A 15,284-nucleotide genomic window follows, 5' to 3' on the forward strand; every position below is an offset into this window, starting at 1 on the left:
TAGCGGTCACCCTTCCCTTTGGTTGCCCGCGAGGGCGCGGACTTAGAGCCTTATTGACTCCTCCCCCACAACTTGGACCTCCCGCACTGTGACCATCCGCGTCGCAGAGGGGGCAGTACCGGAAGTTTTTACACTCCACGGCCTTGTGCCCCTCCTTGGCGCATCTGGCGCACAGGCGTGTCCTGTCCACGCCCTCGCACGCACTAGCCTTATGGCCAGCTCCCCAACACCGGTAGCAGCGCCCGGAGTCCCTCAGCTCCCTGAGTCGGCATCTGCTGATGCCAACCCGGACCTCGGCGACCTTCCGGACCCTGCCCACCGTTTCATCCCCCCCACTGATCCGGAAGGTGGCGGTTTGGCAGCCTCCGAAGCTTTTGCGCAGACCGACCATTTTTACTGGTTCGGCGCAAGCGCGGCCGCGGAAGCTACCGCCTCTACCACCTCCTCTTCCGTTGCAATGGCATCCAAGCCCGCCACCTGAAAAGTGACGGACTTGGACCCAAGCCCGGTACGAGTCCGCCCCGCCCCCAACCCGCGGTCGAGGATTGAGCGGATCTCTTCTCCCTCCTTTTCCCCCCTTTCGGCAGTACCAGGAGGAGCTCGCCTTTGCGGGTCTCCCTGACACTGCCGATTTCAACACGTGTCCCACTCTCGGACACGAGCTGACGCACCCGTTTTAGGGTGTCGCTATAGGTGGTGCCCTCCTCTTTTGAGATGAACACCACCTCTTCGTCCCTCCTGCCCCAGCCCCTTGGGGCGGGCGCAGGAGGAACGGCTCCTCTCTCTACTTTCCCCATATATATAATGACCCTTGGGGCGTCATCCCGATCCATGGCCGCGATTTCCGCGACCCGGCGAAAGTCCCAGGGGTTGGCCCCAGGGACCATCGGGATAACGACCCGGGTCCTCCCCTCTGCACTCATGGAGTCGAAAAGTTCCCGGATTGCTCCGAGAACTTCCGAGGGCTCGTGCTCCTCAATTCCTTGAAGAACACGAACCGCTCCAGAGTCTCAAGTTTCCCCCCTCTGCGCATGGTGCAAGCCTGGCGCAGAAAGGGAATCCTTCCCTCCCATTCCCCCACACTCCTCGTCGTCCAGCTCTCCCAGTTCCGGAAAAAGTTGTAAAACCTTCTCCCTGAGAGGGCTGGACCCCGCCCCCACAATGACACCGAGGTCCGCCCCGTACCCGTGTTTAAACGGGTCCCCCTGGCAGACCTCGGTGGCAGTGTACATCCCCGACTCCCACCGCTCCTTAAGGCGCATCGGTCAGCCTGTCATCTCTGACAAGCTGCCCGATTCGGCGCCGTTGGAGTTCCCCCCGTATTTGCTCCTCTGTCTCGGTTTGGCATCCGACCGAGACAGAAGAGCAGACTCTCCCCTCTTTCCCCTTTAACCCGTCAGTCAGTCCGTCTGTTTGCGTGTCCGCATCCAGAGTCAGTATGTCCGCTCGCTCGTAGCGGTGCTCGTCAAGCCATTGCTTGACGATGCTCCGCCGAACACGTCTGTCTGTCTGCGCAATCTCAACGCAATATCTTTGATATCGCGCTGAGTATTGCGCTCAATTCTCCCTTCGAGCTCAGTGACTAGCCTCACCATCTGGCCAATGGCCTCGACGATGACGAAAGCCTCCGAGCTCTCTTTCCTTTTGTACGCCCCTCCTCCTGAGAGAAGAGACGTATCACCCACCTTGCGTTTCGTCCCGTCAATCCCGTCGTCAATGTCACCTCATCTTCCTCATCTCTGCGCACGCAGAAGTAGCCCATGGAAGGGTCCGAAGGACGCCTGTCCATGAGCAGCCCCCGTGCTCGAATTGCGCGTTTGTGCCCCCCCCCAGAATCCATGGGAGCAGCGCCGGCCACCGGGGCTCTCACCCGGTCGGAGCCGGCGACGGGATTTGTACCCGCCTGGGGTACAAGTTTTTCGTCGGCGCTCATCATGTTTTTGTGTCTCTCTTTGTTTTACGGCTCCCCAGCTCACCGACTTCTCCCGTTCCCGGAAAAAGTCGGAGATCCGACGGCCGCACTAAGCCCCCCCACCACGACAAGGTGGAGACACCACGGGGGGGAACCTGAACTAAACCTGAACTAACCTGAACTAACCTGAACTAACCTGAACTAACCTGAACTAACCTGAACTAACCTGAACTAACCTGAACTAACCTGAACTAACCTGAACTAACCTGAACTAACCTGAACTAACCTGAACTAACCTGAACTAACCTGAACTAACCTGAACTAACCTGAACTAACCTGAACTAACCTGAACTAACCTGAACTAACCTGAACTAACCTGAACTAACCTGAACTAACCTGAACTAACCTGAACTAACCTGAACTAACCTGAACTAACCTGAACTAACCTGAACTAACCTGAACTAACCTGAACTAACCTGAACTAACCTGAACTAACCTGAACTAACCTGAACTAACCTGAACTAACCTGAACTAACCTGAACTAACCTGAACTAACCTGAACTAACCTGAACTAACCTGAACTAACCTGAACTAACCTGAACTAACCTGAACTAACCTGAACTAACCTGAACTAACCTGAACTAACCTGAACTAACCTGAACTAACCTGAACTAACCTGAACTAACCTGAACTAACCTGAACTAACCTGAACTAACCTGAACTAACCTGAACTAACCTGAACTAACCTGAACTAACCTGAACTAACCTGAACTAACCTGAACTAACCTGAACTAACCTGAACTAACCTGAACTAACCTGAACTAACCTGAACTAACCTGAACTAACCTGAACTAACCTGAACTAACCTGAACTAACCTGAACTAACCTGAACTAACCTGAACTAACCTGAACTAACCTGAACTAACCTGAACTAACCTGAACTAACCTGAACTAACCTGAACTAACCTGAACTAACCTGAACTAACCTGAACTAACCTGAACTAACCTGAACTAACCTGAACTAAACCTGAACTAACCTGAACTAACCTGAACTAACCTGAACTAACCTGAACTAACCTGAACTAACCTGAACTAACCTGAACTAACCTGAACTAACCTGAACTAACCTGAACTAACCTGAACTAACCTGAACTAACCTGAACTAACCTGAACTAACCTGAACTAACCTGAACTAACCTGAACTAACCTGAACTAACCTGAACTAACCTGAACTAACCTGAACTAACCTGAACTAACCTGAACTAACCTGAACTAACCTGAACTAACCTGAACTAACCTGAACTAACCTGAACTAACCTGAACTAACCTGAACTAACCTGAACTAACCTGAACTAACCTGAACTAACCTGAACTAACCTGAACTAACCTGAACTAACCTGAACTAACCTGAACTAACCTTTTTTTTTTTTTTTTTTTTTTTTTTTTTTTTTTTTTGTTGGCGGGGAGAAAAACCTTCATAGGTACCCGATCTGGTGGTCTGGCGATCGGGTTATGTGGGATTCATCCTCCTCTTCCTGAGAAGAAGAAGACGCCTACCCACTAAAAACCTCCCCTCTTCTTCGCACTGCTCGTCCGGTACCGCCGTCATGGCATTCCTTCAGACGAGTGGCGGCTTGTCCTGTCCTTTGCGGAGGCGGTCATCATCGACGTCTGATCGATTATTTTTCCAATCGTCAGTGTCGGGTTTTTTCTTCCGCCTGCTATTGTCGGGGGGATCTTGTTCAGATTGTTCCCTTTCCTTCTTCCGTCTCCTTTCGTGCTCGCACTTTTCTGCCATTATGGCGTGCAGCATCTCGGTGACGATCTTCCAGTTCTCCTCATCTTTAAGAAGCAGTTCGGCCACATTTTCCTTTGTTACATTGGTTCCGCACTTCTGTTTCGCGGATTCTCTATGGTTTTCGAATTGTTTACATTCGAAAACCGTGTGCTCCGGATTGTCTGTGTTTGTACAGAACCAACATTCGTCGTCGTCGGCCTTGCCTATCTTCTTCAGATATGTGGCCGAACGACCCGTGTCCGCTCATGGCTTGAGTGACGTAATGGCTCATGTTTCCATACTTCCTCGTGCTCCACGCTTTGACGTCTTTCACGAACGGTTTTGCGTGTCCCTGGTATCGGTCCCACCTACGTTGCCAGCTTTCATATGTTTTTTCTCTGCTTCTTTTTTAGCCTCCGGTCCTCGCTGCTGTACCGTTGTTCTTTCTTCCACCAGCAGATCCAAGGGTGGCATTCCTGCTAGGGTCTCAGCGGACTCCAGCGAGATCGTTCTGTACGCTTGAATCGCACCGATCGCGAGTCTCCTGTTTATCCTACTCAGCATACCCGAGTAGGTTTTCTTCTTCATTACGTGTCCCCATATCGGTGCTGCGTACAAAACCGTAGACAGTGCCACCGATGCCAAGAGTTTCTTTCTTGTCGCGGCGTTGCCGCTCCCTCCTGTGTGTGGCATCAGACCGACCAGGGCGTTGATTGTCCTGTGCGTCTTTTCCGTCACTTTCCGGACGTGCACGCCGAAGTTCGCATCTCTTCCGAAGTACACTCCGAGTATTTTCACGTGTTCTCGACTTCGAACGGTTTCTCCGTCAATTTTGAAGGAGAATTTTTTGATTTTCCTTCTTCCGGCCAATAGGACCATCTCCGTTTTTGTTTGGCCACCCTCAGTCCCTTTTCCTCCATGTTTTTGACGATTCTGCTTACCGACTGTTCGATTCGCCCATGCAATGTGTTGCGGTTTTTCCCTCTCACCACTATTGACAGATCGTCTGCGTACGCTACCAGTTCCGTTCCTGGTGCGACTCTGGTCCTGAGGATGTCGTCGTAATAGACGTTCCACAGCGTCGGGCCCAATACCGATCCCTGTGGCACGCCGCAGCTCACTTCGTGTATCTTGCCATCTTCCGTCACTATCTTACGATCTTCCAAGTAAGATTTCACCAGGTTTATCAGTCGTCGACTGATTTTTTTCCTTTCCAAGGCGGCCACTATGCCGTCCCAAGGTGCCGAATTGAAGGCGTTCTCGATGTCCAAACAGACCATCGCGCAGAAATCTCTGTCTTTTACGCACTTCTTATTCACATCTTCGGTGATTTTCTTGATTTTCATCATGGCGTCCACGGTCGATTTCCCCTTTGCGGAAGCCGAACTGCCGATCCGAGATCAAGTCGTTATCCTCCAGTTCCTTTTGTAGTCTTTCACAGATGATTTTCTCGAAGACTTTCCCTATCGTGTTTATCAGACATATCGGTCTGTATTTCTTGACGTTTCCATCGTCTCCGTCCTTCCTCGGTTTTTCGATAAGGACCAGTTTGGCTATTTTCCAAGGTTCGGGAAAGTTTTCCTCCTTGAAAACTTTGTCGTACAGTCCCAGAAGGAAGTTTTTGTGCTCCTTGGCGACTGTCAGGAAAATTTCAGTCGTTATTCCGTCCGGCCCTGGCGCCTTCTTTCGATTGACGTTCCCCAGGGCCCGCTCCAATTCTGAAATGACGATTTCTGCACGATCAGTGCGTTTACCGTCATTTTCCACTTGCTTCTCCCTTTCCCATTGTATTTTAGGCCGTCTCGGGAAGAGTGCCTCTATCTGTCTGTTTATCTCTTCTACAGACTGGATCCTAAAACGTCCTATCTTCAGCCGTTTCGTGGCTATTTGAACGCCTTTCCCCAGACGTCATCCTCCAATTCCGCGCAGAGTTCCTTCCATTTCTGCGTTTTGTTTTTTCCTATTTCCCGTCTTAGTTCTTTCTTGCGGGTCTTGTACTCCTCGACGGCCCGCTCGATGGCTAGCCTTCCTTTTTGTTTGTCAGCGTTATTATCTCGCTTGCTGATCTTTGACTTAATTCGGGCGAGCTTTCTCTTCGCCCGAACGCAGTCCTCTCTCTTTTTCCTGATCGTTTCCGACCACCAATAGACGGGAGGGGGATGTTTCCTTCCCTTGGCACCTCCTCCCAGGTGTTTGTCGCAGAGTTGCGTGATTTTTCCAGTCACCTCTGCTACCGTTTCATTGTCATATTGTTGACCGAACAGATGCGGTACCGCTTCTTCGAATCTTATTCTGTTCCTATCGGTCAGCACCCATCTTTTTCCGAATTTTCCCTCGTTGTCCCCCTCCTCTATCGTGTCACTTCCTTGTATCATGACTACGTCATATCGGATGGATCGGTGATCACTATGATTTTCCATATCCTCCAGAACCTTCCAGTTCTCGACTCGGTTTCCTAATTTGTTGTTTCCTAGGGTGATGTCCACTATTGATGTGCCCGTTTTCCTGACGAACGTCGGTGCATTTCCTTCATTGTAAACAATCAAGTCGTTCGAGTATATCCAATTTTCCAGGATTACTCCTCTTGCATTTGACATCGTCGTCGTCGATCCTATTACGGGCGTCTTGGCATTCAGATCCCCCCCTATGAGTATCCTTTTATTCCTATGCATCTTGATATGCGTCGATATCTCATCCAGCAACGAGGCGAATCCTGGGTCCGTCCCGTTCGGGGAAAAATAACACGACAGCAGCATCACATTCTGTGTGATTACGTACGTAAAACCAGAGTTCGTATGTTTGGAGTCGACGAGTTTTATGTTTCTCAACTTGATGAAGCAGTCTCTCGCGTCGTCCTCGACGTCGAGATTGTCCAATTTCCGATTCTGCTCGCATCCTATTACTGCGTCTATTTTTTCGTCCTCCATGTATTTGTCCATGAGGTCGTGTGCAGTTCGACTTCGATTGAAGTTTAACTGCACGACTTTCAGGACTCTGTTTCCATCTCTTCGAGCTCGTTGGTTCGTCGTTACTATGGTGTCGTGCTGCATTACGTGTTATTTAGCGCTGTCTGGTCTTAAGAGTCCTCCTCCATTCCTGCACGGCGTTCTTGTACTCCGGGCATTGGACGCTTTGGGCCTTGTGGTCCACGTTGTCATTATTTCCCCCTTCCTTGTAGCAGGCGTAACATTTTGGGGGGTTTTGACAATTCTTTGCCTGATGTCCTTTTTCGGAACAGTTCAGGCATTTTCCCTCCATTGTGTCTTTCACCGTGCATTTCTTCGAGCTATGCCCGTATCTGCTACATTTGTAGCATCTAAGTGGGGAATCCGCTTCTTCCACCCTGCATTTGGACCACCCCACTCTTATGTGACCCTTTGTGAGGATCTTGTTGGCCGCCTCTATGGGCAATCTCACAAAGGCGTGTTTTAAACCGGCCCTGTTTGATTTTTTGGCCAATCCGATTTTGACGTCCCTGGCCACTTCTACGTTGCCAGCCACATTTAGGGCTTGCACGATCTCCGTTTCTTCAACGCTCTCGTCCAGATCTCTGACGAATATCGTTTTGGACCTGGTGACGAGTTCGGACTCGCCGACCTCTTTGGTCTTTTCCTTGATGAGGTCCAGGAATTTATTTTTCCCTTCATCCTTGCCCTCGATTCCAACTTGGATCACGCCTTCTTTGTTGGTTCTGAGGCTCTTAACCTTAACCCCGACTTCTTCCAAGTTTATCTCGCTCTTTAGCGTTTTCACAACTTTGGCGTAATCTTGTCCCGCCTGCAGTTTAATTTTAATTGTGTCTGTTCTTTTCTTATTAGCCCAGACGCCTCGTTGCCGTTTTTCCTCCATAATTTTCGCCTCGTTGTCATCCACCTGCATAGGCGTTCCTTGCCCAGCGGTGGCGGCGAAAGTTTTCTTTTCTGTTTTGCCCTTTCTTGTGGGCACTCCGAAGATGCACACGTCCTCGGTTTCGTTCCTGTAAAGGAACTCGAGTAGCCTCCTAGCTCCGACGGTGGTGCCTGACTTCGTTGTTGCGATAGCCAGCTTTTTCCTGCCCGATTCTCGAGCTTTCGCTTGAATTTTGGACAGAACTTCCACCATGTCCTCCGTTTTCTTCTCGCCGACGCTGTCATGCGAGATTTTTGCCAGGAAAATGTATCTGTCTACATTCTTCCCAGTATCGTTGGAGTCCTCGCAGATTAATGTGTCCTGTTGCTTCAGGACATACAACTTTTTCGGCTCCATGCCGTTCTTGTTAATCAACTTGGCCAGTTGATTGTTAGTTTCCGCCAGTTCCTGCATCAATTTACTGGATTCAGAGTTCTCAACGTCGCTTATCACGACGATGTCTCTGTCTTCCTGCTCCAAGATACTACCTTTTTCCGTGGAAGTTCTCCGATAACTTTCCGTAGGCCATGCCATTGTTACCAATTCGTGCAATTGGTCAATGTCCTTTATCTCGGCCTTTTCCATTACAGCCGCAATCTTGGCGGCTCTTGTTCGTTCCTCTTCAGAAGTGGGGAAGTCAGTCTGTGTCCCCACCGTGGTGGTCTCTTTAGCCATCCCAGCAGTGGACAAAGCTTCCACTTGTACGGTTTGGCAACCAATTTCCTCTTTCGTGGTGCCCCCCTTGATCCCGTCCAATAGGGCCCATATCTCTTCGGTGTTAATCCCCGCTGACTTCGCTTTCAACTTGGCAACACCGTCCTTAATCTCCTTTTTTGTGTTCACATTTTGTGCCACAAGTCTAGCGATCTCCGATACGGATCTATCTATGGATTTGATTGCTCGTTTTAATCGTCTTAGCCGGGATTTCTGTTCCAAAATCCCGTCGTTTTCATCGATGTTTGCGATGTTTGCGCCCATTATTGGAGACCGTGCGCCTTCCGTTCTCCTTCTTTTTCCGTACGTCTTGCTTTCCTCCCAGCAAGGGTCAAGTCTGGGGGAAGTCGGTACTTCCCTCATCATTTCTTCGTCCTGTAGTACTGGTGTTGTTGCCAGCATCTTCAGGAAGTCCGTTTCGTCCTCCTCTACGGACTTCCTCTCCATGTCCCTATCTGATGCCTAACAATTGGGTGTTGCTAAACCTCCCCAATTTGTCGGACCAGACAACAAAGGAATGGTCTATTAGAGACCTAGCGCCCTGTGTGGAAATGAAATGCTTTGTCTGGAAGCAGAAATGGGCAGGTATGTTATGTTACCTGCCCCAGGCAATGTTCTACCCTACTTCTAACTACGAAGAACTGTGTTTTTTCCAAGTTTCCCTGGAAAATTCACCAATTCGAACCCTCTTTTCGGTACTTACCTGTGTCTAGATGTTCGCTGTGCTACTGCAGTGGTTTCGCAGACTCTCTATTTATTCGGAGCTCCTGAAGGCACGTCCGCTCGCTGTGAAGGTCCGGTTGAGACTAACCTGAACTAACCTGAACTAACCTGAACTAACCTGAACTAACCTGAACTAACCTGAACTAACCTGAACTAACCTGAACTAACCTTTTTTTTTTTTTTTTTTTTTTTTTTTTTTTTTTTTTTTTTTTAAAGGAGGGGAAAATCTTCGAAAGATACCCGGCCTGTTGGACTCTCGACCGGGTTATGTGGGATTCATCCACCCGTGACGAGGGACACGGGATGAACGCCTACCCACTAAAAACCCCCCCCTCTCCCCGCCACCTTTTAATACCCCCCCCGGAACCGCCAACGTGGGCATTACTTCGAGTAGGGGGACGAGGAGAAAATTGGCACTGTGCGGCGCTATCCTCCGTGTGGCACTCGCGGTCGCGGACGTCCGCCTTTTGTACCCCGAGCACGATCACACGCACTTCGCTACCCCTTGAGTTCGTCCGTGCATTTTGTCCGCATTATCAGTTCGAGGGCGCTCATTGTAGCGTTCCACGACTTTTCACTGTGGGCCAATAGGTCTGCCACGTTGTCCGCACTAAATGTTGCCACTCCGCATGTGGCCGCGACGCGTGTTCGTATGTCCGTGAATTTGGGACACACGAAAATTGCGTGGTTCGGATCGTCCGTCCCTCCCGCACAATAGTCACAATCGGCTGTAGTTCTCTTCCCGATGCGCTTGAGATAGCTCCCAAACGCTCCGTGACCGGTTAGTGCTTGGGTACCATAATATCCCAAGTGTCCCCACTGTCGTGTTGTCCACCACTTCACATTTTTGACGAACACCTTGGTGTGCCCGTTGTAGTTGTCCCACCGTTGTTGCCACCTTTCCAGGAGGCGTTGTCTCGCCGTCACTTTTTCCCGGGGATCTTGACCGTGGATTTCGCATCGTTCTAGAATCAGTAGGTCGACCGGTGGCATCCCGGCCAATGCCTGCGCCGCGATTAATGACACTGTCCGATATGCACATGTGACCAGGATGGCCAGTCGCCTGTTGACCCTCTCAAGTTTGGCGAGATGTACCTGCCTGGAAACGATGGCCTCGCCCCAGACCGGTGCAGCGTACAGGACCGTGGACATTCCGACCGCCGCCAGGGTCCGCCTTTTGGCGGCAGAACAACCCCCGATCCTGGGCATGACCCGGCCCAGCCCATTCACCACCCGACTCACTTTGTCACACACATATTGCACGTGAGCTCCGAAGTTTAGGTCTTTGCCCACGTGCACACCCAGTAACCTAGTCGACGCGGTGCTAACGACGTCCGTTCCCCTCGCTCCGCCGCGTCCTTCCAGTCGGACGGCGAGATGCCGCACTTTCCGCCTTCCGGATATGAGAACCATCTCCGTCTTGTGGTCGGCCACGGCGAGACCCATGTCCGTCAGTTTGCGTATTATCGCATTGACCACGACGCCGGTTTTTTCCTCTAACGAGGTCCGATTCTTCGCTCTTACTACTATTGACAACCTGAACTAACCTGAACTAACCTGAACTAACCTGAACTAACCTGAACTAACCTGAACTAACCTGAACTAACCTGAACTAACCTGAACTAACCTGAACTAACCTGAACTAACCTGAACTAACCTGAACTAACCTGAACTAACCTGAACTAACCTGAACTAACCTGAACTAACCTGAACTAACCTGAACTAACCTGAACTAACCTGAACTAACCTGAACTAACCTGAACTAACCTGAACTAACCTGAACTAACCTGAACTAACCTGAACTAACCTGAACTAACCTGAACTAACCTGAACTAACCTGAACTAACCTGAACTAACCTGAACTAACCTGAACTAACCTGAACTAACCTGAACTAACCTGAACTAACCTGAACTAACCTGAACTAACCTGAACTAACCTGAACTAACCTGAACTAACCTGAACTAACCTGAACTAACCTGAACTAACCTGAACTAACCTGAACTAACCTGAACTAACCTGAACTAACCTGAACTAACCTGAACTAACCTGAACTAACCTGAACTAACCTGAACTAACCTGAACTAACCTGAACTAACCTGAACTAACCTGAACTAACCTGAACTAACCTTTTTTTTTTTTTTTTTTTTTTTTTTTTATTATAGAGGAGGGAAACCTTCATAGGTACCCGGTCTGTTGTTCTGGCGACCGGGTTATGTGGGATTCGTCCCTGAATGGGACGCCTACCCACTAAAACCCTCCTCTCTTCACCCTGGTTCCCCCCCGGAACCGCCGCTAAGCATTACTTCAGGGGGGGGGTGGTATTTCCCTTGACTACCCCACCCCCCCAAAGGGCGGGGCAGCCAGTCGTCTCTTTCTTTCCTCTTCTCTAGCCCTTCTCAAAGCCCTTCTAAATGCCTCACATTTTCCTGTTCCTGTCCTATGTCCCTTTTCATTACAAATCCCACACATGTCCTCCCCTTTGCAATCCTGTCCCTTATGACCTTCTTCGCCACACACAAAACAGCACCTCGATCTGTCCTTCCCTGTACATTCCCTAGCTTCATGCTCAAATCCCCAACATTTATAACACCTTTTCACCTCCAGTCTTTTCTCCATTCTGCATCTCACATATCCGATTCTGATGTATGGGTCCTTCATCAATTCATCCGCCACTTTCTCGCCCATAACCACTGTCACCGCCTGTGTGTCCCATTTATTTGCCCTCATGTCCCCCAAAGAAAAGTCATCCTCACTCAGTCCTATAACTCTCGTCATTATCGCCTGCTTTACCTCTTTTGTCCCTGTAGTAATCTCCATTCCTCTTATGTGTATGGCAACCCTTTTTGTTTTAGGTCCCATAACTCTCACTTTCGTCCTCAACTGCCACTCTATCGCACTCTTGATCTCCTTGACGCATTCTACATCACTTCCCATTGTCATTAGAATTTTCCCTTCTTTCGTTGTTCTCAGGCCATTTATTTCCTTGTTTGCTCCCTTATATTTTATTGATTTCTTTATTTCACCCATCGTTGTCTCCAAGTCTTCCCCACTCACCCGGTCCACCACTAGAGCGTAACTTTTCCTTTTTCTTCCTCTATTTATCTCTTCTTCTTCCCGTCCGTCCGTATAGATCATAACCTGAGTTGTTCCGTTTTTAAACACCGCTTCTATTATTTTTCTTAGTCTCTCAACACTCATCCCCTCAATTCTATGCATTGCCACCCACTCGTCGTCCACAGTTTCTGTTTTAATTTTGTATAAGTTTTCCCAAAGTTCTTCCTCCTTATCAGTAAGTCCAATTCTTATAATTTTCTGTCTTAATTGTTTCTCCCCCACCCCAGATTTGAAGTTATGAAGTTGCTCAACCACCACAAAATCTTCCTCACATTCCATTAATTCCGGATACCTTCTTCTATATTCGGCTTGCACTCCCTTTTCCATCTTAGTATCTCCCATCTCAACCATCACTACCTTCACCGTTGTCATTTTACTGTTCAATGGATTCCCAATTTTAATTTCCGTATTTATAAAAGTCGATTCAAGCCAATTATTTTCAACAATATTTTTAAAATCCTCATAATTATTAATACCATCTATACTTTCAATATCCCCTTCTTTATTTGTTTGAGTTGCTTGTTCTACCGTTCCTATTTTTTCTGTTTGTACATCAGCATCGTTAATCATTTTATCCGCCTTCTCGTATTTATTGTTTTCTAGCCAGTCCTTAATTATATTTCTTTCGAATACTTTCTTTTGTTTTCCTAATTGTTTGCAAATTTCTTTGATATCCCTATGAGTGCTTTTTTCTATTTTATTTTCTAAATTTTTAATTAACCCCTTAACCCTTTCTATTGTTTCCATCAGAATAGATACTTCTACGCTTTCTTTTTTCTTATATGGTTCTTCCCCGATGCATCTCTCCAATTCAACCCTCAACACCCTCGAGCAAACTTGGCCCCCCCCAGAATCCATGGGGCCAGCGCCGGCCACCGGGGCTTCCACCCGGTCGGAGCCGACGGCGGGACTATCACCCGCCTGGGGTACTCTAATGTTTTGCTTACTCATTTCGCCCTTTTTTGTGTCTCTCTTAGTCGGTCTCCACCTCCTCTGACCTCTCCAGCAGGAATCCTACTGGAGAAGACAGAAGAGTCGGAAACGTGAAGCCCCCCCACCACGACAAGGTGGAGACACCGCAGGGGGGAACCTGAACTAACCTGAACTAACCTGAACTAACCTGAACTAACCTGAACTAACCTGAACTAACCTGAACTAACCTGAACTAACCTGAACTAACCTGAACTAACCTGAACTAACCTGAACTAACCTGAACTAACCTGAACTAACCTGAACTAACCTGAACTAACCTGAACTAACCTGAACTAACCTGAACTAACCTTTTTTTTTTTTTTTTTTTTTTTTGGATAAGGAGGTGAAAATCTTCCAAAGACTATCCCGGCCTGTTGTTTCACGGCCGGGACGTGTGGGATTCGAGCTACCTTTCGGTCGCCCGCCTACCCACTAAAAACACCCCCTTCTTCACCCTGTGTCCCCCCCGGAACCGCCGTTAGGCATTACTTCAGGGGGGGGGTGGTACATTCACACAGGCCAACATTGTTTCCTCATTCACTCTTTTTCCGCTATCACTCTTAGTTGCCTAGCCCCTCTTCTCTCTCTCTTCTTTCGCGCTCTCTTTCATCCTCTCCTTTCTTACTCATTATGGCTCTCAGCATGTCCGTGATTGCCACCCAACTCTCCCGATTCCTCAACATTCGTTCTGCAATATTTGCCACATTTACCCCATCTCCCCCTATTTGCATTCGCATAGTTTCCCTTGCCCCATCATGCTCTCTGCATTCAAATATCGTGTGTTCCGGCGTGTCCTCCCCTCCACAATACCAACACTCATCCGTCCCCTGTTTCCCGATCCTTTTCAAATACTTGCCAAATACTCCATGTCCTGTCAATGCCTGAGTAACACAGTAGTCCAAGTTTCCAAATTTTCTAGTCACCCATTTCTCAACATCTTTCACAAATACTTTCGTCCAACCCTCGTATTCATTCCACTTACTCTGCCATTTAGTAAACAGCAACTTCCTAGCCTCCGCTCTATACCCTGCTCCCCTTTCGTAAATCATCGTTCTCTCTTCAATTGCGAGGTCCATTGGAATTTGTCCCGCAATTAGCGTAACTGCAATCGTCGGGACCGTTCTGTATGCCATCGCTATCCCAATAGCCATTCTTCTATTCACCCTTTCAAGCTTTCCCAGATGCACCTTATATTTACACACCTCCTCCCATACCGGCGTGGCATACAACACCATGGACCGCGCCACTGTTGCAAGCAGTCTTCTTTTACCCGACGAGCATCCACCCATTCTGGGCATCAGTCTCGTCAGCGCGTTAAGCGCTCCATTCGCCTTCAGACATACACTTTTCACATGTTCCGTAAAGCGGAAGTTTCTCCCTATTTCAACTCCCAGGTATCTCATTGATTCTTTCGACCTTATCACTCTGCCTCTCACTCTAATTTCCACATTTACCACCTTTCTTCTTCCTTCCAAGACTATCATTTCAGTCTTTTCCGGCGCTACCTCTAAACCCATTCCATTCAATTCATACATCACTCTCTCCACCATGTATTCCGTCTTGGCGGCTAGTTCCGCCCCGTTTCCGGCCGTCACCACTACCGCCAAATCGTCCGCATACGCCACTAGATCCACTCCCTCTTCCATTTCTAGGTTTAGAATGTCATCGTAGAAGACATTCCATAGGACGGGACCCAGAACCGATCCCTGCGGGACCCCGCATGTGACCCTCCTCCTTTCGCCCGACTCCGTTTCTATCCATCTTTCACTCAAGTAGGACTTTGCCAGATCCACCAGATATTCATCCACTCCCTTTCTCTCCAAAGCTTGCACAATTTTTTCCCACGGCGCACTATTAAAGGCGTTCCTCACATCCAACATCACCATCGTAGCCACCTTTCTATCCTTCACCGTTCGCTCTCTAATTACTTCCACAAGCCTTTTCACCCTCTCCAATGCTTGCACCGTTGATTTTCCCTTTCTAAACCCATACTGCCTTTCACTCAGCAAATTCCTTTCTTCCAAAAATCCATTTAATCTTTCCGCAATCATTCTCTCAAGCAATTTCCCAGTCACATCTATCAAACATATCGGCCTGTATGACATTTGCCCGTTCTCCCCTTTCCCCGGCTTCTCCACCAACGCGAGCCTCGCAACCTTCCAGATCCCTGGGAAGCTTCTCCT

Source organism: Euwallacea fornicatus, unplaced genomic scaffold (genome assembly GCF_040115645.1).
Source record: "Euwallacea fornicatus isolate EFF26 unplaced genomic scaffold, ASM4011564v1 scaffold_95, whole genome shotgun sequence".
In the NCBI taxonomy this organism is placed as follows: Eukaryota; Metazoa; Arthropoda; class Insecta; order Coleoptera; family Curculionidae; genus Euwallacea; species Euwallacea fornicatus.